This window comes from Cetorhinus maximus, chromosome 36 (assembly GCF_964194155.1).
Source record: "Cetorhinus maximus chromosome 36, sCetMax3.hap1.1, whole genome shotgun sequence".
NCBI lineage: Eukaryota > Metazoa > Chordata > Chondrichthyes > Lamniformes > Cetorhinidae > Cetorhinus > Cetorhinus maximus.
In genome coordinates, this window is record NC_135914.1 from 6,983,665 (window position 1) to 7,006,951 (window position 23,287).

The following is a 23,287-nucleotide window of genomic DNA, read 5'->3' on the forward strand; positions in this document are numbered from 1 at the left end:
CTTCCCACGATTTACCTTGGCTCCCGAGGCCAGTTCGAACTGGTCGCAGATGTGCATCAGTCTGCGCACCGACAGCGGATCCGAGCAGAAGACGGCGACGTCGTCCATGTACAGGGAAGCTTTTACCTGAGTGCCTCCACTGCCTGGGATCGTCACTCCTCTTATGCCCGGATCCTTCCTGATGCCTTGAACAAATATGGCCGATCTCATGCCCCGAAAAAAGGCTTCAGCGCGGGTGTGCGCAGGCGCGAGTGCCTCGCTCTTATATTTTTTTCCCGCCTCCTGCGAAAAGACGCAAGTTCCGGCTACGCCTCCGCCGGGGGAAAAAAAAAGAGAGGGAGAGGGGGAGAGAGAGGGGAGGAGGAGGAGGGGAGGAGCGAGTTGGGGGTGGGGAGGAGCGAGTTGGGGGTGGGGAGGAGCGAGTTGGGGGTGGGGAGGAGCGAGTTGGGGGTGGGCGGGAGGGTGGGGGAGGGGTTGTTGTCATTTGAAGCCGGAATACAATAGGATCGGGTGTGTGTTTTTTTTTGGGGGGGGGGAAGGAGGGGGGGGTTTGGGGTGAGGTGTTTGTATTTACTATATAAAAAAAAAGAAGCGGGAGCGAATCAAAGCGCGGGAGCAGCAAAAGGGGGCCCTCCCCACACACCCGGCGATGCGGAGCGTAGGTAAGAACCTAAGGAGGAAAGGGGAGGAGAAAGCACCGGCGCTCGGGCCTAGCCCGGTAAATATCGGAAGAAGTCACCCTCCCGCCCGGTGGAGCCCGCCGCTTGTATGTAAATATTTAACCCCCCCCCCTCCCCCGGTCGAGGAGGCGAGAGTAAGAAAGAATTTTTGGGGTTTTTTTTTAAAAAATGATAAGGTTTAAAATCATCGCCTTACCTGAGGAGAGGCTCGAGCCACTGCCCGCGAGGGCCGGCGCGCGGACCAACCGTCATTGGAACGCGGTGTCGGCGAGCACGCGGAGAGAGGGGGCGGGGAGGGAGGAGTAGGTGGGTGGGGGAAGACAATGGATGGCCAGAGGGGGGGTCGGGGTAATGGATGGTCAGAAGTTAGTTGGGGGGTGGGGGGGGTGCTGAGAACATTGGGCGCCCTGTGGGGTTCGGAGTGAGGAGGGGGAGGGACAGCACCTGGCGCGCACGCGCCGTCGGCCCCATCCCCGGCCCGGCCGGCTGGCTCGCTCGAGCGCCACAGGGTAGGCCGCGTGTTCAAAGCACCACTTTTTAATGCCTTTAAGATCCTAATAATGTGCATGTATCGCAGTAGTGTGACCTTAGTTATTTATTTCGGCACCTTTTGCTGCATTTATTGTATTGCAAAGTCAGCATTTCATTTTTATTTTTCTGAAAAATGTCCTTTTGGGAGGGGGAGGGAACGGGGCAAAACTTTTAACGGATTTTTTTTTTCGCAGTGCTTCTGTTTTTATTTCCTTTTTTTTTTGCAAGCGGGATTGCAGCAGGCTGGCGTTTAACCATCTTTATTTGCAGGATGTTCCCCCACACAACCAACCCTCAAACCCCCCACCCCCCCCCCCCCACTCTCTGGAGTTGTTGGTAGCAAATCAAACAGCAATGGTGTAGTTTGGTAGCAGGCTGGAGCCCTGTGTATTATTCTGCTGCTAAACTGAAGGTGTTTTGGAGAGATATTATTCCGCTGCCAAGCTGGAGCCGTCTTGGGACGGTATTATTCCGCTGCCAAGCTGGAGCCGTCTTGGGACGATATTATTCCGCTGCCAAGCTGGAGCCGTCTTGGGACGATATTATTCCGCTGCCAAGCTGGAGCCGTCTTGGGACGGCATTATTCCGCTGCCAAGTTGGAGCCGTCTTGGGACGGTATTATTCCGCTGCCAAGTTGGAGCCGTCTTGGGACGGTATTATTCCGCTGCCAAGTTGGAGCCGTCTTGGGACGGTATTATTCCACTGCCAAGCTGGAGCTGTCCTGGGACGGTATTATTCCGCTGTGAAGCTGGAGCCGTCTTGGAGCGGTATTATTCTGCTGCTAGGGTGGAGTTTTCTTGGGGTGGTATTATTCCGCTGCTAGGGTGGAGTTTTCTTGGGGCGGTATTATTCCGCTGCTAGGGTGGAGCTGTATTATGCTGTGACATACTCTGCTGCAAGTGGAGCTGTTAGGTGGAGCAGTGATGTGGCACAGGGTGTTCTTGTACTACAAAGGTGGAGCTGTTGCAGCCTGTGTATTATTCTGCTGATAATACGGTGGAACTGCTGTTGCACTATTATTCTGCTGCTGCGGTGGCACGACAGCTGTGTTGTAGCATGGTTTTCTGCTGTAAAGCAGGAGATGTTCAGGTGTCCTTTTAAAGCTTCAACATCTAATTTCGGAGGATAATTTGCATTGTATGAAAGTTTTGCAGATGGGTGACTGCTTGTTAATTCCTTTGTTGCGTGGAACCAGTATTAACTGCTTGGCCTTCTGACTCCCCTGATACTTTGGTTATGTTGAAGTGTGACATGTACACAGTGTTTACTAGACTTCTGCCCAAAGAGAATATAGTTTGTAATTCTGGATCTTGCAGGAAGCATGCTGTTAGTTTTACTAAACAGTGTGAAATTCTTAGTTATTTTGAATTTCTTAAATTCTTTTACATAAGAAATTGCAGACTGTACCCTCGTACCTTTTATTTTATTTTAAAATTAATCTTAAAATATGCAACTGTGGGTGCATACTTGTGCTGTGAATATATTCTAATAGTGTAAAATTCAAATTTAAAATCTGTACCTCCAGAACTCAAGCTTGTGTATAGTTGCTTGGCTTAATTAATTTTAATCATATTTGCGTAGCTATTTGTGACTGTTTGCAGTTCTGGATGTCACACATCACCAGCAGCAAATTGTTTTTATATATTTAAAATTTTGAGCTAATTTTGAATGTTTTCATTTATGGATCACAGGCATTGCAGTACCTCACCTGTGTGTATTTTGTTTCTGCAGGTTTTATAAACCACATGCATTAATATTTGTAGTTCTGGTCAGAAATCTTGTGCACTACTATTTAATAAATAAGTGTTAAATTGTTCATTTATTTTAGAGGCTTACTATTCTGGATTCAAAATAGTTTGTGGTGGGTTTTTATTTTGATTATTGTATTTTTGGACTATGGGTGACACTGGCAAAGAGTATTAATTGTCCATCCATATTTTCTCAGAGTGCATTTAAAAGTCACACTGATTGTGGGCCGGCCCAAGTGGACATGGCAGAATCCCTTACCTGAATGACATTACTGGATTGGGTTTTGATGAACCAGTGGTTAGCTTAGTTCTGTATTTTAATGTAGTGGCTGGCTGTTATATAATTGGCTAGAAATCTGTGATGCAGGATAGCAGTTCATGTTGTTACTGTACAGAATACTTGCTGACTGATACCTTTGAGAATGATTCAAGGACATGTGATATCTGCATGAAGGGGACTGAGCTGGAGCAACAGCCAGGGTGGCTATCGGTGACCCCTCTCCTCTGCATTCCTAGGGAAGGAGAATTATCCAGGACTCCTGTTCCTGGTCACTATCTAGTGATGAGTTGGTAAGTGCATGTGTGCAGGGACGTTGAATACAGGAAGGGTTTGGGTCCAGTGTGACAATGTGCCCTGCATTTCTCCACACCATCAACCCTAATGTGAATATTTGGCTTTGTTACTAAAGTATGCCCTGTGTCTGTAGAATTTGACCTAGGCAACATCACGAGACAAAAGGGAGGAATGCAAAAAGCTGTAAAGCTAGACATAAAAGTTTGCAATTCTATAGTTCCTCATCACCTTTACCCCACCCTCCCAAAGCACTTTAAGTACTATGAATTTAAATGTGTAATTTCTGTTTTATTGACAAAAAGCAGCCATTTGTAGGACAGCAAGGTCCCAGAAACAAGTGAGAGAAAGTTATTGTTTGGGAAATTCTTTCTTTTATCCATTTTCCATGTCTAACCTAAACTTGGATGATGTAACAAGCAAAATACTGCACATGTTGGAAATACTCAACAAGTCTGGCAGTATCTGTGGAGAGAGAAACCGCATTAATGATTTAGGTCAAGGACCTTTTTTTACTCTGTATGTAACCCCATGCTGTACCTGTCCTGGGAGTGTATGATGGGGACAGTGTAGAGGGAGCTTTACTCTGTATCTAACACCCGTGCTGTACCTGCCCTGTGAGTGTTTGATGGGGACAGTGCAGTGTAAAGGGAGCATTACACCACATTATAGACAAATAGACGTAGCTAAGTGATCACACAACTAATGGATCAGATCAAAGTTCTGCAGTCCTGCCACATTGTCATGGATGATTAAACAACTAACCAAAGGAGGTGGCTCCACGAATATCCCATCCTTTATGATGGGGGAACCCAGCACATCAGTGTAATAGGCAAGGTTGCAGCATTTGCAATCATCTTCAGCCAGAACTGCTGAGTGGATGATCCATCTCAGCATCCACCAGAGTACTACAGCCAATTGGATTCACTCCATGTGATATCAAGAAACAGCTGTATGCACTGAATAACCCTGACAACATTCCAGCAGTCGTACTGAAGATGGGTGCTCTAGAACTAGCCGTGCCCCTAGCCAAGCTGTTCCAGTACAGCTATCCGACAATGTGGAAAATTGCCAAGGTATGTCCTGTCTACAAAAAAACAGGACAAATTTAACCCGGCCAACTTAACATAAGTCTACTGTTGATCATCAGCAAAGTGAAGGAAGGTGTTGTCAACAGTGCTATCAATCTGCACTATTGTAGCGATAACCTGCTCACTGACGCTCAGTTTGGGATCTGCCAGGGCCAATCAGCTCCTGATCTCATTACAACCTTGATCCATTATGGACAAAAGAGCCGAACTCGAGGTGAGCAGGGAGTGATTAATCTTGACATCAGGGGAGCTTTTGACTGAGCAAGAAGACCTAACAAAACTGAAGTCAATGGGAATCAATTGGGAGGAGGGGAATCTGTCCACTATTTAGTGTCATACTTAACACACAGGAAGACGGTTGTGGTTGTTGAAGACCAATCATCGCAGTCCCAGGACATCACTGCAGGAGTTCCTTAGGGTAGTGTCCTAGGCCCAAACGTCTTCAACTGCTTTGTCAATGACCTTCCCTCCATCATAAGGTCAGAAGTGGGAATGTTTGCTGATGATTGCATGGTGTTCAGTTCATTTGCAATGCCTCAGTGAAACAATCCGTTTAGAGGGAACTTTACTCTGTATCTAATCCATGCAGTGTCTGCCTGGGAGTAATGTTAGCATTGACTACCTGACTGGAAAAGCTGCAGGTTTAGCTCAGACTGAAATGTATGGTTTGAATGTACAGTGAGTAGACACTGCAGTCTTTGACCTTGTTATCGTAATATTGACATCAAGCGTCAGAATTGCCTGAGGTGCCTGTCTATTACTGTTCAGGCAGTGCAGTGAGTTGAGCTAGGACTTGCTGCAGAATGGTGGGACATGCTTTCCAATTTACAGGATTCATACAGGATCCAAGGTAGGCATTGACTATCTTGTACTTGTCAAAAGACAGAAGGTTTCTCGTTGTCCTTGACATTCCTCTTTCAAGCAACACTGCCAAGAAACTGATGCATTCAATACTTGTCTTGTTGCTGTTTTGTGGGATCTTTCATGTGTAAAATGGCTACGAGGTGTATGTACATAAATCACTATTTCAAAAACAGTTTGTTGAATGTTTGGCGTAATCAGAACCTTCTGCATTGATGATGTTGTATAAATGTAATTCTTTCAGGAGCATGAATTTTCTCAGAGGGAGTGTCAGTCTCATACACAGAAAGCACCCCCCCACCAACCACCCCGGCATTGGCAAAGACCTGAGAAGATTGCTTGCTCCATGCTTCATGATGGCAATGGGAGGAGGGCCAAGGAGAAAGATACCTATAATTGTAGAAAAATATTTTAATAATTACCAGCAAGCATTGAAGTCTCTAGGAGGTCCTCCTGAATGCTCAAGAGTTGAAAACATCCTCTAATCTAGAACTGAACTGTACAGGCACAAGTGCCCCAAGTTACATCATCGTCGCTGAGTTATGTAATCTCAGCAGAGGGCAGCTGGGACCTTACAATTAGTGTTAAGACCTAGAAAGGGTAATTTTTAATGCAAGTCCCTGCTCCCAATTTAGTGACCCCCTTGGTAAAGTACATCTGTCTGGATTTATGATGAATGCGATTTGTGTTGTCCGTGATTTTTTCTTTCCTCTCAGCCACAGTCCTCCCCAGGTGGACCTCCTGGAAAAGTACATGTGTGCAGATAACTGGTGAGGGCCAGGTTGGGCTCAGCTATCACGCTCCACAGTCAAGTAGTCTGACGTTCGCTGTCTAGAGTCCCACATGATGTGGGGAATTAGAGTGGTGATGATGACTAAATTTGTACACTATTGTTATGTATTTTTAAGAAAAGGAGGAATGAAAATTAGACAGTAGGTGATGGAGGAGAGAGCAAATTAATTGTTCATTGGTTTCACAAATGTTGGGTTAAACATTCCTCATGCCCACCAGGTGCAATTGGTCAATATGAACAGATGGTAGTCAGAACAACAGTTCGGCCTCAGTCGCTTTATTGGGCAGTCTGGCTGTGAGGGGACAGCACAGACCCCTTGCCAAGTATATCACTTTCAAAAATGGCAATTGAGCAAAAGAATTTGCTTTTCTTAATTTCTGCTGGTTCACTTAACCATTTATGACGTTCTTCATAACTCAACACATAAAGTTATCCCATTGCCATCGTTTTTTAGAAAAAGCTAACAGGAAAACTGTGTGCTGTTGGAATACATCTGACATTGTCTTAAAACAAAATAAATAGCAGTAACAGATAGGATTGATTGACTTTGCAAACTGCAATTTCAGTGCATTGATTTTATGATGTCCTCTAATGAAACAGGCTTACTTGCCGTGAAGCAATATCTGTAATGCAGCAAGCGTTGCTAGTGATACACAAATACTGACACATAAAAGTATAATTTGGATACAGTAAAACCTGTTATATTGGGTGAGTCAGACTGGTTGCTGCCCTGCTTCCTTTTAAAGCAAGTGTGCGGAGATGCTTGTCACTTCTCCCTGAGGAGTTTGTTTTTCCGTAACTATAAAAACTTTAGTCTTGTTGTTGGGCAGCTGAGAGAGTAGTGCTCAATGTGGAGTCCTGCGACTTTGGGGGTGATTGGAATGCCAGTAGGATGGTGGTGCTTGTTGTCTGCTGCATCCAGTCTTGTCATTTTGGGGAGAGTTCAATTCCTTACATTCCGTGATGCCTGTACGCCTCATTCTGATGATGCCATGAGATTTTAAAGTGCCCTTAATGCATTTGGATACCATTCCCAGTATTGGGTCAGGTACCTGATTTGCTTGCTCCTGTCCACATGATACCCAGAGGCTGTCTGTAGGTTGATGTGAACTAGCACACATACGTGTAGTTTTCGCAGCCTGACATCTTATCATTTAATAATTTAAGTAGGGCTCACAAGGGACCTTTCAGTTACAAAGCTTTATCTGAGGGCCCCAAACAAATAATATACGAACAAGGAGCAGGAGTAGGCCATTCGGCCCCTCGAGCCTGCTCCGCCATTCAATAAGATCATGGCTGATCTGATAGGAACCTCAAATCTGCATCCTGCCTACCCCCGACAAACTATCCCTCCCCATCTTGCTTACAAAAAATTTACCCACCTCTGCCTTAAAAATATTCAAAGATTCTGTTTCCAACGCCTTTTCAGGAAGAGAGTTCCAAAAACTTACGACCCTCAGAGAAAATATTTTGCCTCATCTCTGTTTTAAATGGACAACCCCTTATTTTTAAACAGTGACCCCTAGTTCCAGATTCTCCCACGAGGAAACATCCTCTCCACATCCACCCTGTCAAGACCCCTCAAGATCTTGTATGTTTCAATCTTGTTACCTCTTACTCTTCTAAACTCCAGCAGATACAAGATTAGCCTGTCCAACCTTTCTTCATACGACAACCTGCCCATTCCAAGTATTAGCCTGGTAAACGTTCTCTGAACTGCTTCCGACACATTTACATCCCTCCTTAAATATGGTGACCGATACTATACACAGTGCTCCAAATGTGATCTCACTAGTGCTCTGAATAACTGAAGCATAGCCTCCCTACTTTTGTATTCAATTCCCCTCGCAATAAATGATCACACGCTATTAGCTTTCCTAATTACCTGCATACTAGCCTTTTGCGATTCATGCACTAAGATACCCAGATCCCTCTGCATTTCAGAGTTCTGCAATCTCTCACCATTTAGATAATATGCTTCTCTTTTATTCTTCTTGCCAAAATGGACGATTTCACATTTTCCCACATTATACTCTATTTGCCACATCTATGCCCTTTCATTTAACCTATCTATATCTTTTTATAGCTTCCTTATGTCCTCTTCAACTTACTTTCCTACCTATCTTTGTGTCATCAGCAAATTTGGCAACCATCCCATCCATCCCTTCAACCAAGTCATTTATATAAACTGTAAATAGTTGAGGCCACCGATCCCTGTGGCACACCACTCGTTTTATTTTTATTCATTCACGGGATCTGGGCTTCGCTAGCTAGGCCAGTGTTATTGCTCATCCCAAGTTGCCCTTGAGAAGGTGGCGGTGAGCTGTCTTCTTGAATCACTGCAGTCCATGTGGTGTAGATACACCCACAGTGCTGTTAGGAAGGGAGTTCCAGGATTTTGACCCAGTGACAGTGAAGGAACGGTGATATATTTCCAAGTCAGGATGATGAGTGACTTGGAGGGGAACTGCCAGGTGGTTGTGGTCTGCTGCCCCTTGTCCTTTTATAGATGGTAGTGGTCATTGGTTTGGAAGGTGCTTCTAAGGAGCTTTGGTGAATTCCTTACATCTTGCCAACCTGAAAAAGACCCATTTGTGCCTACTCTCTGCTTTCTGTTAGCCAGCCAATCTGTTATTCATGCCAGTATATTACTGCCTATACCATGACCTTTTTTTTTATGCAGTGACCTTTGATGTGGCACTTTATCAAGTGCCTTCTGGAAATCAAAGCGCATTACATCCACCAGTTCCCCTTTTTCCACAGCACATGTTACTTCCTCAAAGAGCTCCAATAAGTTGGTTAAACATGATTTCCCTTTCACAAAACCATGTTGACTCTGCCTGATTACCTTGAACTTATCCAAGTGACCTGCTATACCTTCTTTAACAATAGCTCCTAACATTTTTCCTATGACAGATGTTAAGCTAAGTGGCCTGTAGTTTCCTGCTTTCTGTCTCCCTCCATTTTTGAATGATGGAGTTACATTTGCTATCTTCCAATCTAATGGGACCTTCCCCGAATCTAGGGAGTTTCAAAAAATTAAAACAGCCACTTCTTTTAAGACCCTAGGATGAAGTCCATCAGGACCCAGGAACTTGTCAGCCCGCAGCTGCAACAATTTACTCAGTACCACTTCTCTGGTGATTGTAATTTTCCTGAGTTCCTCCCTTCCATTTCCTGATTTACAGCTGCTTCTGGGGTGTTACTTGTATCCTCTATACTGAAGACTGATGTAAAATACCTGTTCAATTCATCTGCCATTTCCTTGTTTTTGTTATCAATTCTCCAGAGTCACTTTCTATAGGACCAAAACTCATTTTGTTAACTTGTTTCTTTTTAAAATGTTTATAGAAACTCTTACCATCTATTTTTATATTTCTGGCTAGCTTTCTCTCGTACTCTAATTTTTCCATCCTTATTAATCTTTTAGTCATCCTTTGCTGTTCCTTATACTCTGTCCAATCTTCTGACCTTCCACCTATCTTTTCACAATTATATGCTTTTTCTTTAAGTTTGATACTATCTTTAACCTTTCTAGTTAACCACAGATGGTGTGTCTGTCCCTTGGACTTTTTCTTACTTGTTGGAATGTATCTATTGTGTATTCTGAAATATCCCCTTAAATGTTTGCCACTGCATCTCTATTGACCAATCCCTTAACCTAATTTGCCAATTCATTTCAGCCAGCTCTGCTTTCATGCCTTCCTAATTGCCCTTATTTAAGCTTAAAAACATAGTCTCGGACCCACTCCTCTCTTCCTCAAACTAAATGTAAAACTCAGTCATATTATGGACGCTGCTACCTAGGGGTGCCTTCACTATGAGATCATTCATTAATCCCACCTCATTGCATAATATCAGGTCTAGTATAACTTGCTCTCTGGTTGGCTCCAGAACGTGATGTTCTAAGAAGCTATCCTGGAAACAATCTATGAACTCCTCATCCAGGCTACCTTTGCCCATCTGACTTTGCCAGTCCATATGTAGATTAAAATGTCCTATGATTATTGCTGCACCTTTCTGACAAGCTCCCATTATTTCTTCTTTTATGCTCCATCCTACCATGCGGTTACTGTTGTGGGAGTTGTGTACAGGCCCCTTAAGTGACTTCTTGCCTTTACCATTTCTCATCTCTACCCAAACCGTTTCCACATCCTGGTTTCCTGAACTTCAGCCATCCCTCTCTATTGTGCTCATACCATCATTAACTAACAGAGCCATCCCTCTACCTTTTCCTTGCTTCCTGCCCTTCCTAAATACTCTGTATCCTTTAACATTCAGGTCCCAATCTATGTCCTCCTGCAGCCATGTCTCCGTAATGGCTGTCAAATCGTAATTATTTATTTCTATGCGCACTCTCAGTTCATCTGTTTTGTTTTGAATGTTTTGTGCATTCACATACAGAACTTTTAGTTTTATCCTTTTATTCTTTTTATAACCTCTAGTCTTATCTGTTGATTTACTGTTAGATTTGTACACTCTATCCCTTCCTGTCACAGTCTGCTTTTCATTTCCTGTAATAATACCTTTCTCTTTGCCTTGTCTCTACTCTTTGATTTACCACATCTGCCCAAATTTGATCCCTTGCCCCCACCACTTAGTTTAAAACCCACTCCGCTTCCCTGGTTATACGGCTCGCAAAAACACCGGTCCCAGCACTCTTTGAGTGTAGACCCAATGGTACAGATCCCACTTCTTCAAGTACTGGTGCCAGTGCCCCACGCGCCGGAACCCACTTCTCCCACACCAGTCTTTGAACCACGGATTCACCTCCCTAATCTGATTTGTCCTATGCCAATTTGCATGTGGCTCAGGTACTAATGCAGTGATTATGACCTTTGAGGTTCTGCTTAATTTGGTGCCAGGGTCCTCATACCGACTAAGCAGAATCTCCTTCTTTGTCCTGTCTATGCCGTTGTACCCAAGATAGACCACAACAACTGGGACCTCCCCCTCCCAGCGCAAGTTCCTCTCCAGCCCCGAGCAGATGTCCCGAATCCTGGCAACGGGCAGGCAACACAGCTGCCTTGACTTGCGCTCTTTGCTGCAGAGAATGGTGTCAATCCCTCTGGCTATACTGTACCCTACTACTGCTACATTCCTTGTAACTCCTCCCACTTGAATGGTTTCCTGTATTGCGGTGCCATGGCTAGTCAGCTCATCCACCCTGCAGCCCCCACTCTCATCCAAACAAGCTGAAAGAAACAAACCTGTTGACTAATTGCAAGGGTGCAGTCTCCTGCACTCCTGCCCTCTGGGTCCCTTTACCTGCCTCATTTGTAATCACATCCTCATGTCCCTGGACACTGACCAAATCCTATGGGGTGTGACCACATCCTGGAATAAAGTGTCCATGTAACTTTCCCCCTCCCTGATGTGCTGCAGTGTCTACAGTTCTGCCTCTCAGCCAAAGTTCTTGCAGCCACAATCACTTACTGCAGACGTGTTGGTCCTGGATCGCACCGGTATCCAGAAGCTCTCATATCCTGCAATCACAGCACATCACCTGCCCTGCCATCTCCAATATGTGTTAGTTAATTATAATCAATAAAGCCTATACCTCCCAATAGGTTTCAGCATTGTGAGTAAACTTTACTGATAAGACAATACAGTAGTTACAATACTGATAAAACTAATGATACCAGTTGTTGGTTTACCTGTTCTTTCTGCTGCACCAAAGTGGAAATCAAATACTGGAGGCTTGGGGGGAAAAAGTAGAAGAAAAAAGCATCTTGTCCCCGTCCTTCATTGAACCCCCCACTCAGCACACTTTACTTCCTGCAATGAACCTTACCTAAAGCACCTCCCCCCCCCCCCCCCACCCCCAATGCACCGAATTCCCACTTTGAACCAAATTCCCAATATACTTGCTTGGTCTCTGTCTTACTCAGGCCGAAGTCTCCCCTCACTGTGCACCTCTTACTAACTGTGTGCTTTAAAAGATGTGCACCTATTCAGGCAAGGGCTTTCAGATGATTGACAGTTGACTGCCACTAAGGCAGCTGACTGTTTAACTAGGCTATTTAACTTGCTTAAAGGCTGTTAGTTCTAGGTTGTTATTTCTAGGTCAGAATCTGACTCTTAAAGTTGAACTTGAAAAAAGATTAACCAGTTGAATTCTCACTTTGAACCAAATTCCCAAATATACTCACTCGGCCTCTGTCTCACTCAGGCCGAAGTCTCCTCTCACTGGTCGTGCGCCTCTTGTGAGCAACAAATTATCCAGGTGATCTAGAAAGCCTAAGTGTCAAGTAGAGTTGTTGTGGGTTAAGTTGATCTGCTACAGTAATATTTGCTGAAAGTTCTTTTGTTAAGTGATTGCCGTTCCGGATGGCAGAGGCTGTTTAGGTTGCTGTCCAGCAGCATCGTGCTTAAGGGATGGATTATCTGGTGTGGAATTTCCTGTAGTGTCACTGAAAGAAGAGGAGCTGTTGGAGATTGATTGACAAAGGAAAGTGTAGGTGTTGTACATTTTATCCATTTCAGTCCGTCGCCTCTGCTCAAAAAGTTAACAATCCTTTGTGGGTTTTTTCAAATGTCAAATCTACCTGAGTGGAAACTTGCCAGATCTTTGGACAGGGAGAGGCTCTGTGATACACATGAGACAAATATCACTGGGTGCCTCCGAGTGCGGACATGCCTTCTATCTGAAATGCGCTAGACCAGTTGCATTACCGACCCACTGCAAGTCAATTCCAGTTTCACTTCTACAACACAGCGTAGGAGGCTCATTAATTGCAATATGGACTGGAACTGAAAACTGCCCTTATGCAGTGAAACCAGACCCTGAGATGCAGTACTGCCACTGGATACTGTATATTCAGGTATTTTCTTTGACTCTTTTAGGTACAGTCAGCCTTTCAAATACATTTGTACTTGGTTGAGTTCTTTCAACAGGAAATGTTGATTCAGTTTCAAACACTGGTGGAATCACTTCTGGATATTTGGATTTTCCACTTTGTATGTAATCCACACGTCTCCTTACTATTCAATCTTTGATTTTCCCATGGTAAGAAAGAGGTCCCATTACAGCACTTATTTCACCAAACAACCCCATGCTGGTCCTTCTCTAAAATTTTTCACAAATACCTTCTCTCCTACATTAAATGTTCTGTCCTGACTGTGACAATCATGATCCCTTTTCTAAATATTCTGCCTTCTTTCTACCTCTGCGCACCCCCCCAACCCAAGTTTGGCATAATTAGGCTCAGTCTCGATCGGAGATGGCGCTTCATCAGCAATTCAGGTGTGACACCTGTTGTCAAATGAGTGGCGGCGTTCGATAATGGAAGAGAAATCGTGCTAATTTAGTCGCTAACAAATCTCCAGACAATTCCTTCATACAGATTTGAACATCTGAACTGTTCTCTTGGCGAGTCCATTTGAAGAAGGGTGGTATGGAGATGTTTTAATTTGAATAATACCTTTGAGACTTGTAAATCGGTTAAATTCAGCACTTGTGAATATTATCCCATTGTCTGATACTAGCACTTCAGGTGATCCAGTCATAGCAAAGCTTTGTCGTAGCTTGTCTATTTTCACTGAGGATGTGGGTGACCTTACTTCGTCTATATCCATCTATTTTGAATGAGTGTTTGTGAAAAGGAGAAACATTGTTCCCATGATAAGTCCCACACAGTCGATGTATACTCATACCTATGGTCTTCCTGGCCATTCCCAGGGGTGTAACGGGCTGTTGCAGGTAATTTTTGTACTTGTTGACACTGCATACAACTTCTTGCTAGGTTTTCTACTTCTCCATCCATTCCCGGCCTACGTGCTATGACCTTCATTTTGGAAATTCCGGGATGTACGCTAAGTGCAGGTAACAATGGCTTTCGTCCTCTTGGAGGAACAATCACACGAACTCCCCACAATAAAATACCTTCTTGGCTGGTTATCTCATATCTTCACTGGAAATATGGTTTCATTTCATCAGATTCTTGTGTTTGTGACCAACCATAAAGATCTTGATTTCTCACTTTGGATAAGACTGGATCTTGGTGTAGCACATATCAGTGATGAGTCCAGGCAGTTCAATAACAAGACATATTGCAGAGGAATTGGAACATCCTCATCTTTTACTTACAAGGGTAAATGAGTGAGTGCATTTGCAATTTGACTTCCAGATCTATGAATAAAAGTATACTCACGCTGCCAAGATCAACGCCCATCTTTGAACTCTTGCTGAGGCTACCGAATAGTCCTAATAATGGCTCGTGGTCCATTATGGTAATAAAATGACAACCCTGCACATACTTGCGGTGTTAAAAAGTTTCATCAATGATCGCCAGGCCTTATTTTTCAATTTGTGAGTACTTTTTCTCTGCAGTACTAAGTGTTCACGACACACAACCTATAGGTCATTCTGATCCATCATCCATTCGATGGGAAAGCACTGCTCCCACTCCATAAAGTGATGCGTCACACGTTAATATCAACTCTTTCTTTGGATCAAAATGTACTAGAAGTATAGATAACTGTAACAACTTTTACACTTTTGTGAAAGCTTGTTGTGGTGTTTGCCATGACCATCTCTGGTTTTTCTTGAGCAAGTAATACAATGGTGCCAGTTCTGTCAATTAAATTAGGCAAGAAGGGTCCATAGTAACTGATCATCCCCAAGAATGATTTCAGTTCGGATGTATACTTTGGTTCTGCGGCTTCTTTAATAGCTTTCCACTTTTTCTTAAATTGGATGCAGGCCTTGTGAATCTACCTTGTGACCTAGGTAAGTTACCTCTTGCCTGGATTGTGCACTTTTCTCAATCTCATTCCAACCTGCGGAAAATAATTCAAAACATCTTCCAAGTCCATCAAATGTTCCTTTCAGTGAGTCAGTCATGAGAACGTCATCCAAATAGACTACAACTTGGGGCAATCCCTGTTGTAAACTTTCCATGGTTCTTTGAAATTTGGCGCAAGCAGAAGACACGCCAAATGGTAAATGGGTGTATTGATACAATTCCTCATGTGTATTTATGGTGACAAACTTCCGGATGCCTTCTCTAATTGTTGGTAGGCATGACTCAAATCTAACTTTGTGTAAGCCTTTCCACCTGCCAGTTTAGTATATAAATCTTCAATTTTAGGTATGGAGTGTCTATCCAATTTTGCCACTTTGTTAACTGTTAATTTACAGTCCCCACATATTCTAATGCTTCATTCAGGTTTGAGGACAGGTACAATTGGAGCTGCCCACTCTGAAAATTGTACTGGCTGTATCACTCCCAGTTTTTCTAATGTGTCCAGTTCAGCATCTACCTTATCCTACAAGGTACTATTCTTGCCTTAATGAAACTTGGTATTGCCTCTGGATCTCCATGACTCTTTGCTTGCCCTTCAATTTTTCCAAGTTAAAAACAGAGGCATATTTTTGTAGTAGCTGTGAAAGCCCATTAGCTTTTAGTTGGAAGATTTAATTCCGTTCCAATTTAATTTCTTTCAGCCAGTTTTGTCTGAGGAGACTAGGTCCTTCGCCTGCTACTACCATCAAAGGTACTCTCACTGTTTGACCTTCATAGTTTACTGTGACTTTACATAAGCCCTTGACTTGTATGTCTTCTCCTGTGTAACTCTTTAATTTTTCATCAGTTTCTTCTAAATTCAGCTTACGTTCTCCATGATTCAGTTATTTAAAAGTATGCTCACCAATTACTGTAGTGGCTGCACCGGTATCCGCCTCCAATCTGATTGGCTTCTCTTTCACTCTCATGTTTACATAGGCTCCATTCTTCCTACCTTTAAATTATATAGTGAATAGATATCAGCATCTATTACTTGAGGCTTTTCAATGCTGTTTATCTCATTGGGTTTTTGCCTTTGCCTGACAGTCTGCCTGATTCTGTCTTTACAATGTCTCATGAGGTGTCCATATCGATGGAACAAGAAGCATTCAATCTTTTTAAATTGTTTCTGCCTACTTCCATCTCTGTTACTATTATGCCATGCTTTTGCTGCTAAGTTTTCCTTTTTAATTTGCTAGCGGTGGCTGCTTCCCGCTTCGGAACAAAGCTCTGCACTGTCGCGGTCTTGTTAGTTGAGGCTCCCCACCCAACATGGAAGACGGTGTCGTTTTGCGTTCCTCTAATGGCTGCTGAGTCTCGCACTGCACCTTCCATTGCAAGAGCGATTTCCAACGCATTCTGAAAATCTAGATTTGTTTCAGCTAACAATCTCCTCTGAATCGCATTTTCATCTGTACCACACACCAACCGATCTCTAAGCGTATCATTAATAGATGTACCAAACTCACAATATTAAGTTAATATTCTTCAAACTTGCCACATAACAAGCAACTGTTGTCCCCCGCAGCTCTAATTCTTGAGTCAAATTTAAACCGTTACATCGTCACCGACAGCTTAGGCTGGTAATGATTCTTTGCGCGGTTCACTAAATCATCAAAACGTTTGGAGTCTGGGGCACTGGGCACCAACAGATTCCGAATTAGTCCGTATGTCTTACTCCCACACGTGGACGGAAGGAGCACGCGCCTCTTCTGCCCTGCAGTGTTGCTTGCCTGGAAGAAGAACACAAGGCGTTCAACATAGTGAGACTAGTCGTCCGAGGTTGGATCGAATGACTCCATTCTTCCAAATTGCAGCATGCTCTGACGGGACCACTTCAATACTCGGAAGGAAATTTTCTTTTACTTACAACTACATTGCATGGTACGGCCCGATTTCGGTTTTTTCAGTGCTTTTTCATGCTTTTACTCTTGTCGCCAGTTTGTTGGATCCAGTGCCCGTGGTCTGTTGGGGCTGAAGGATCCGGGTTGCACACTTAATTTGGGATGGCCGAGTTGGTACAGAGAACATCAGGAAATCGTTGTTAGAATAAACGTGTTTATTTACAAACTAATGTGTGCTCACAACATAAAACTCTGTCTTCGTTCATCAGTGACAAACTCAAGACTCTCACATAGAGGTAGCCCACGCTACTCTGCTATTGGATGTTAAGATCATGTGACCTTACATTACAATACTTGTCTTAAAGGTATATTACACATCAGATTACTATACCTCTCTCATTATTTTTAGTTTGTATTCAATTTTATATCTTGTGTGGCGCACTTTTGTAACTTAGTAATTAGCCATAATCCACAAAGGGCCATAGGCAATTATATCCTTTGGAGAGAGACAATTGGTTATATATAGCTTGTGGGGCAAGGTGAGGAGGCAGGTCTCCATGGACTACCACAGCTGGCATGGGGATTGAACCTGCATTGTTGATGTTATTCTGCATCACACTCTAGCCACCTGAGGTAACCACCCCCTACTTATGCACATATAGAATCCTGGAATTGTTACAGCACAATATGAGACCATTCAGCCTGTCTTCTCTATTCTGGCTTTCTGCAGCAGCAACTCAGCTAGTCCCACTTTCCCACCTTTTCTTTATAGTCCTGAAATTTTTTCTCTTCGGGTGTTGCTTCAATTTCCATTTTAAAACCACAAGTGAATCTGCTTCCACCACACTCTTAACGCATTCCAGATCTTGACCACTTGCAGTATAATAAAAGTTTTTTCCTCATGTCGTCATTGGTTCTTTTGCCATTCAGCTTATGCCAGTGTCCTCTGGTACTCCATACTCCTGCCAATGGGAACAGTTTCTCGCTCTCTCTCTCGCGCGCTCGCTCGCAACTGTCTAGACTCCTCATAATTTTGACCATGCCTGTCAACTCTCCTCTCAACCTTCTCCAAGGAGCGCAACCGTGGCTTATTCAATCGGTCATCCCTGGAACCATTCTTGTGAATCTTCGCTAAATCCTTTCCAGAGCCTACACATTCTTCCTAAAATGCTGTGCTCAGCTTTGGACACAATACTCCAGTTGAGGCTGAACCAGTGTTTTATAAAGGCTTGTGTGTGCTCTATGCCGCTATATAGAGCCCAGGATACCATATGCCTTTCAACCAACTTTCTCAATTTGCCCTGCTACTTTCTATGATTTGTGCACAGTGGGGGACACCTCCAGACCTCTGTTCCTGCATCCTCTTCAGAATTTCATCCACTATATTTTGATCCATTCAATGTACCTCCTTAATATTTCAATGATTTTGCTTCTTGCCCTTTTCTATTTTTAACCATTTATCAGTATTCACTGTAACTTTCATCCACTTATTTTAGTTTCATCCAGTCAGCTGTATTTTTTAATGGAAGGGTTATCCATCTCCACAACATTAACAACTCTTTTGTCTTCGCAGATGCTGGCGGACATGCTTTGTATTTTCTATATTTTCTCTTCCATTCAGATTTCAAGCGTTTGTGGGTTTTGTTTTTTTGGTTCGTGTAGCTCTTCATTCTGATTTTCACTCTCTAGGATCTCTGTGCTCATCCAGTTCTGGCATCTTGCGCATCCATGATTTCCTTTGCCTAGCCATTGGCGGTTGTGCCTTCAGCTACCAATACTGAGAGTTCTGAAATACCTTGCCTATGTGTTAGTGATGGCTCAGTGGGACCCTCTGTCCCCTCTTATTCAGAAAGTTGTGGGCTCAAATCCCACTCCAGGACCTGAGCACAATAATTTAGACTGACACTCCAGTGCAGTATTGAGGGAGTACTCCACTATTGGAGCTGCCATCTTTTGGATGAGATGTGAAACCAAGGCTTTGTCTGTTCTCTCAGATCAATGTAAAAATAATCCCACGGTTACTATTTCGAAGAAGAGCAGGGGAATTTTCACTTGTTTCTTGATTTTGTTGCGTATTGTATTTTTTCAAAATTCAATGTCGCTTGTGTGCTCACGGGTGGGTTGGGGTATGAGCAGTCTTTGTCCCTGTGCTAGGCAGTGGGTGAACAATCAGGCCAGGTCTTGGTGAAACAGCATTTGGAATGGTTCAGGAGATTGGTTAGTTTTGCTGAGAATGGAATTGGGTGGGAGGTTATGGAGAGAGTTGTCCTGCAGATGACTAGAATCCATTGTGATGAGGTGCTGAGGCAATAGAAATTGAGTGAAAGGTTGGACAATCATGGAGGTTGGGTGTCAGGAGCAAGGTCTGATTAGATTAATTGACTGCAGCCAGACAGAGAGGATGGAACCCAGCTAGGTCAAGATTGAATTATTCAGTGGGTGATTGATCATGGTGCCCTGTACCTTGGTTTGAAATTATGCCTGCTTTAGGTAGTGCTCTTGATCTATTTCCTGCATTTGAAAGTCAGGAGCTAAGGCCAATTAAATGCAAGAAACTTAATTTGACCGCAAACAAATCAACATCTAAGGTTTGAAGTATGATGGGTAGGAAATATAGTGTGATGGACTGTTATTAGTGAGAGTTGCGTATACATACTTGAGGAAGTTGACCGAATATTGCCATTGACCCTCCTTACTCTTTGGGCGCAGACTGTCAACAGTTGATTCGGTTGCCGTCGAAGTGTCTTCGTTGTGTTTTGCTATCTTCTTGGTCCCCAGGTCTGCAGTTGATTGAATCCAGATGAAACTACTTTGTCTCAGTTATTATTACTATTATTGAGCTTGTACATTAATCTGTCCTTGTCTCAACTTTAGTTGCAGAATCTGGTCCGCGCTTTGAGCTGGTTTTTGCATTATCGGGTGGCTGGGTTTAAGGGGCAAGTGACCCTGCTCTGACCACGAGAGCTTGATGAGGATGTGACGCATTTCCAAATCGGTCTGCTGAATTGGTCGGGGGTGATATTGAATCTATCTACACAGCACCCATAATGAACTTGTAGTTTGATATTATCCAGCAGTACTCTGGTTCAGCGAGTCAGTTTGATTTGAATTTCTGACCTTAGATAATTGGATAAGTTCTTTGGCAGTAAATGAACATTCATTAATACATGGAATGATGGTATCTACGAACACAAATTATAACAGCCAACTGGGAACTTGTTACTGGTAGAGATAATCCAGTAAATCAGGCATCCTATATGCGGAGTTGTGTTAGTGATGTCTTCTATTCCTGTTTTTTAGTTGTGGTTATTTAACTTTGCTATGTGAGGAATTCCAGTTCTAACTTCCAAAAGACCATGTTAAGAAATACAAAGAAAAATAACACTCATTGCAGAAAGTATATATTTTATAAATAATACCCAAGAACAGAAATACTGCTGGCAAAAAAAAACTCTCAAAAATCTAGAAATGAGAGATAGGTACCTGCCTCTCAAGAACGCAGGGACCCAGTTTAAAACACTGCTTGATTCAGTTTTCCAACGCTTCTGGGTATTTTTCAAAGGTCTGTAAGGGAATAAGATGGGTGATATAAATCACCTGCTGTGAAATACTAAAGAATGTGCTTGAAATGTTTTTCCTAGAAGGTAGCGTCCTCTAGAATTTCAGGTTTTGGAAGCGCAGGACACTTGATGGTTGAAGCTGTGCTAATGTTGCAGGTTACTGATAGACACATGATCTCTCAGTAATATCTATTCCAGTGACCAAAGCAACAGTGAAATGAAGGGTCACAGACCTGAAACGTTAACACTGTTTCTCTCTCCACAGATGCTGCTTTACCTGCTGAGTATTTCCAGCACTTTCTGCTTTTATTTTTTATTAGTGAAATGGAAGCTGCTTTCTTAGCTATGAGGCAGGGTGTTAAAATTCCAATCACCAAACTCTTCCTTTAGTTGAGACACTCGAATAGACCACCCATACAATTATCGTTCACATTTTTAGCTGTTTGGTATTTAACATAATTGGCAGAATTACACCCGTAACTTCACAAAACTCTCTTTGTAAGTGGCTTGCTACCTCCAAGGCCAAACACGGCAGGTTTACTTTTTTATTTATTCTTTCACAGGATGTGGGCATCCACAGGCTAGGCCAGCATTTATTCCCCATCCCTAATTCCCCTTGAGAAGGTGATGGTGAGCCATTGCCTTGAACTGCTGCATCCATGTGGTGTAGGTACAACCACAGTGCCGTTAGGAAGGGAGTTCCAGGATTTTGATTCAGTGACAGTGAAGGAATGGCGATATATTTCCAAGTGAGGATGGTGTGTGACTTGGAAGTGTGCAGGTAGTGGTGTTCTTGTTCATCTGGTGTCCTTGTCCTTCAAGATGGTAGAGCTTGCAGGTTTGGAAGGTGCTGTCTAAGGAGCCTTGGTGAATTGCTGTAGTGCATCTTGTAGATGGTGCACTCTGCTGCCACTGTGTGTTAGTGGTGGAGGGAGTGAATGTTTAAGGTGGTGGATGGGGTGCAAATCAAGCAGGCTGCTTTGTCCTGAATGGTGTCCAGCTTCTTGAGTGTTGTTGGAGCTGCACTCATCCATGCAGGTGGTGAGTATTCCATCACACTCCTGACTTGTGAATGGTGGACAGGCTTTGGGGAGACAGGAGGTGAGTTATTTGCAGAATTCCTAGCCTCTGACTTGCTCTTGTGGCCACAGTATTTATATGGCTAGTCCAGTTCAGTTTCTGTTCAATGGTAACTCCCAGCATGTTGATAGTGGGGTATTCAGTGATGGTAATCCCACTGAATGTCAAGGGGAGATGGTTAGATTCTGTCTTGTTGGATGTGGTCATTACCCAGCACTTGTGTGGCATGAATGTTATTTGCCACTTATCAGCCCAAGCCTTGATATAGTCCAGGACTTGCTGTATCAGTTGAGATAACTGCATTGAGACTATAACACAAGCCATTTGGCCCATGGAGTCCATACCAGAGTTTATATTCCACTGGAGCTTCCTCCACTCCTCTTCCTCCAGCTGTGGCAGCATTTATTTTGTACAATTTCCTCCCCATGACCCTAGACTTGTGACGGGGAGTGGCTCCACATCATTTTGTGTGAGCTTTGAGAATAAGCTTTGGCATGCCATCCTTTGGAGGGGAGCATGGCTGTGCTCTCTACCAGCAGGTTGAGGGCTTGTTTGTGTGTATACACCAGGGTCACAGGATAGCGATCAACAGCTATAACGTGGTCTTTTTTTCTTTTGTGATTTTCTCCTCTCTAGTCGGCGATGCTCAGGATAATCAAAGTATCCTCATTGCAGCCTTTGCAGAAATTAGCAAATTCAACACCAACTCAGAAAGCCAGCCTGGGCCCTCATGGTTGCTCGGACTCAGACACATGTTTCCTTCACCAACTAAGTGGTCAAGACTTAATTTAGTCTGGAAACATCACTGAAAGGGTTGAAAAACTGGGACTGTTCTCTGGTTTTCCAAATTACTTACATTCCATTGTGCGTGTCTCAACAAAATAAACCTAATTCCATACTGATGCAGTTTTATCCCCTACTCTCCCTTTTAAGTTTGCTTTCTGTCTGGAGTCCTTCTATCATCTCTGAGCATTCTTGTTTGAAATCCACTCCAGGAGTGACAACTTTGCTCTGTTGTTTTTGAGCTGCACAGCTAAACATGTTGGAAAAGTTGAAGAGACCGCTGCTGAATATACACAATGGTTCTTTGACTTAATGGTTTAAAAATATTTTGCTGGTAAAGTTTTCACCAAGAAACTGCTTCTATTCTGGTTAAAGGCTGGAGTGTGTATTGGAGAGATTTTTTTTAAAAGACAAAATTGAAAAGCTTGCAGCTGCAAAGCTTCTTGAAACATTGTAAAAAGCACGGTGTTTCAACAGTAACTCTTGTGATGTGGTGATCGTTATGTAGAAAAATTGATAACTGGGGTGTAGTTAACACACAGTCTGAGAAATAAGCTCTATTTGGTCCTTCAAGCTTGGTTCTTAGTCTGGTTGTTGTGGGGTTCCTCAAACCCGTAAAATCCTGCTCTTAACAGATGTAAAAGCAATTCCTGTTCACAAGTTAATTGATCCTGGAGCACATACTTTTTAAACCCAATCCATGTGTTCAGCATCATGTGCATAAGAGATGAAGTTATGTGATATAATTAAAGAAATTAGCATAGAAAGGAAGGAGGTTCTAAGTGGTCCGGCAGGCTTAAAAGTAGATAAATCTCCAGACCTGTATGAAATGTATCCCAGGCTGTTGAGTGAAGCAAGGGAGGAGATAGCAGGGGCGCTGGCAATAATTTTCAATACCTCTCTGGACACAGAAGAGGTGCCAGAGGACTGGAGGACCACCAATGTGGTACCATGATTCA

General features: G+C 43.3%; 1 protein-coding gene across 4 annotated transcripts in view; it reads left to right on the forward strand.

Annotated features, from left to right (window-relative positions):
• Positions 1 to 482: 482 nt before the first annotated feature.
• Positions 483 to 23,287, forward strand: part of adar (adenosine deaminase RNA specific) — a 68,060-nt gene continuing 45,255 nt past the window's right edge. Inside the window, exon 1 of one of the 4 annotated variants that reach the window (XM_078534097.1) lies at positions 483 to 662. The gene's annotated coding sequence lies outside the window, so the exon portion shown is untranslated. Of the gene's footprint in view, positions 663 to 1,080; positions 1,190 to 3,356; positions 3,530 to 23,287 lie in introns of those variants that run through there. The other 3 variants (XM_078534101.1, XM_078534100.1, XM_078534099.1) reach the window with 3 other exon arrangements.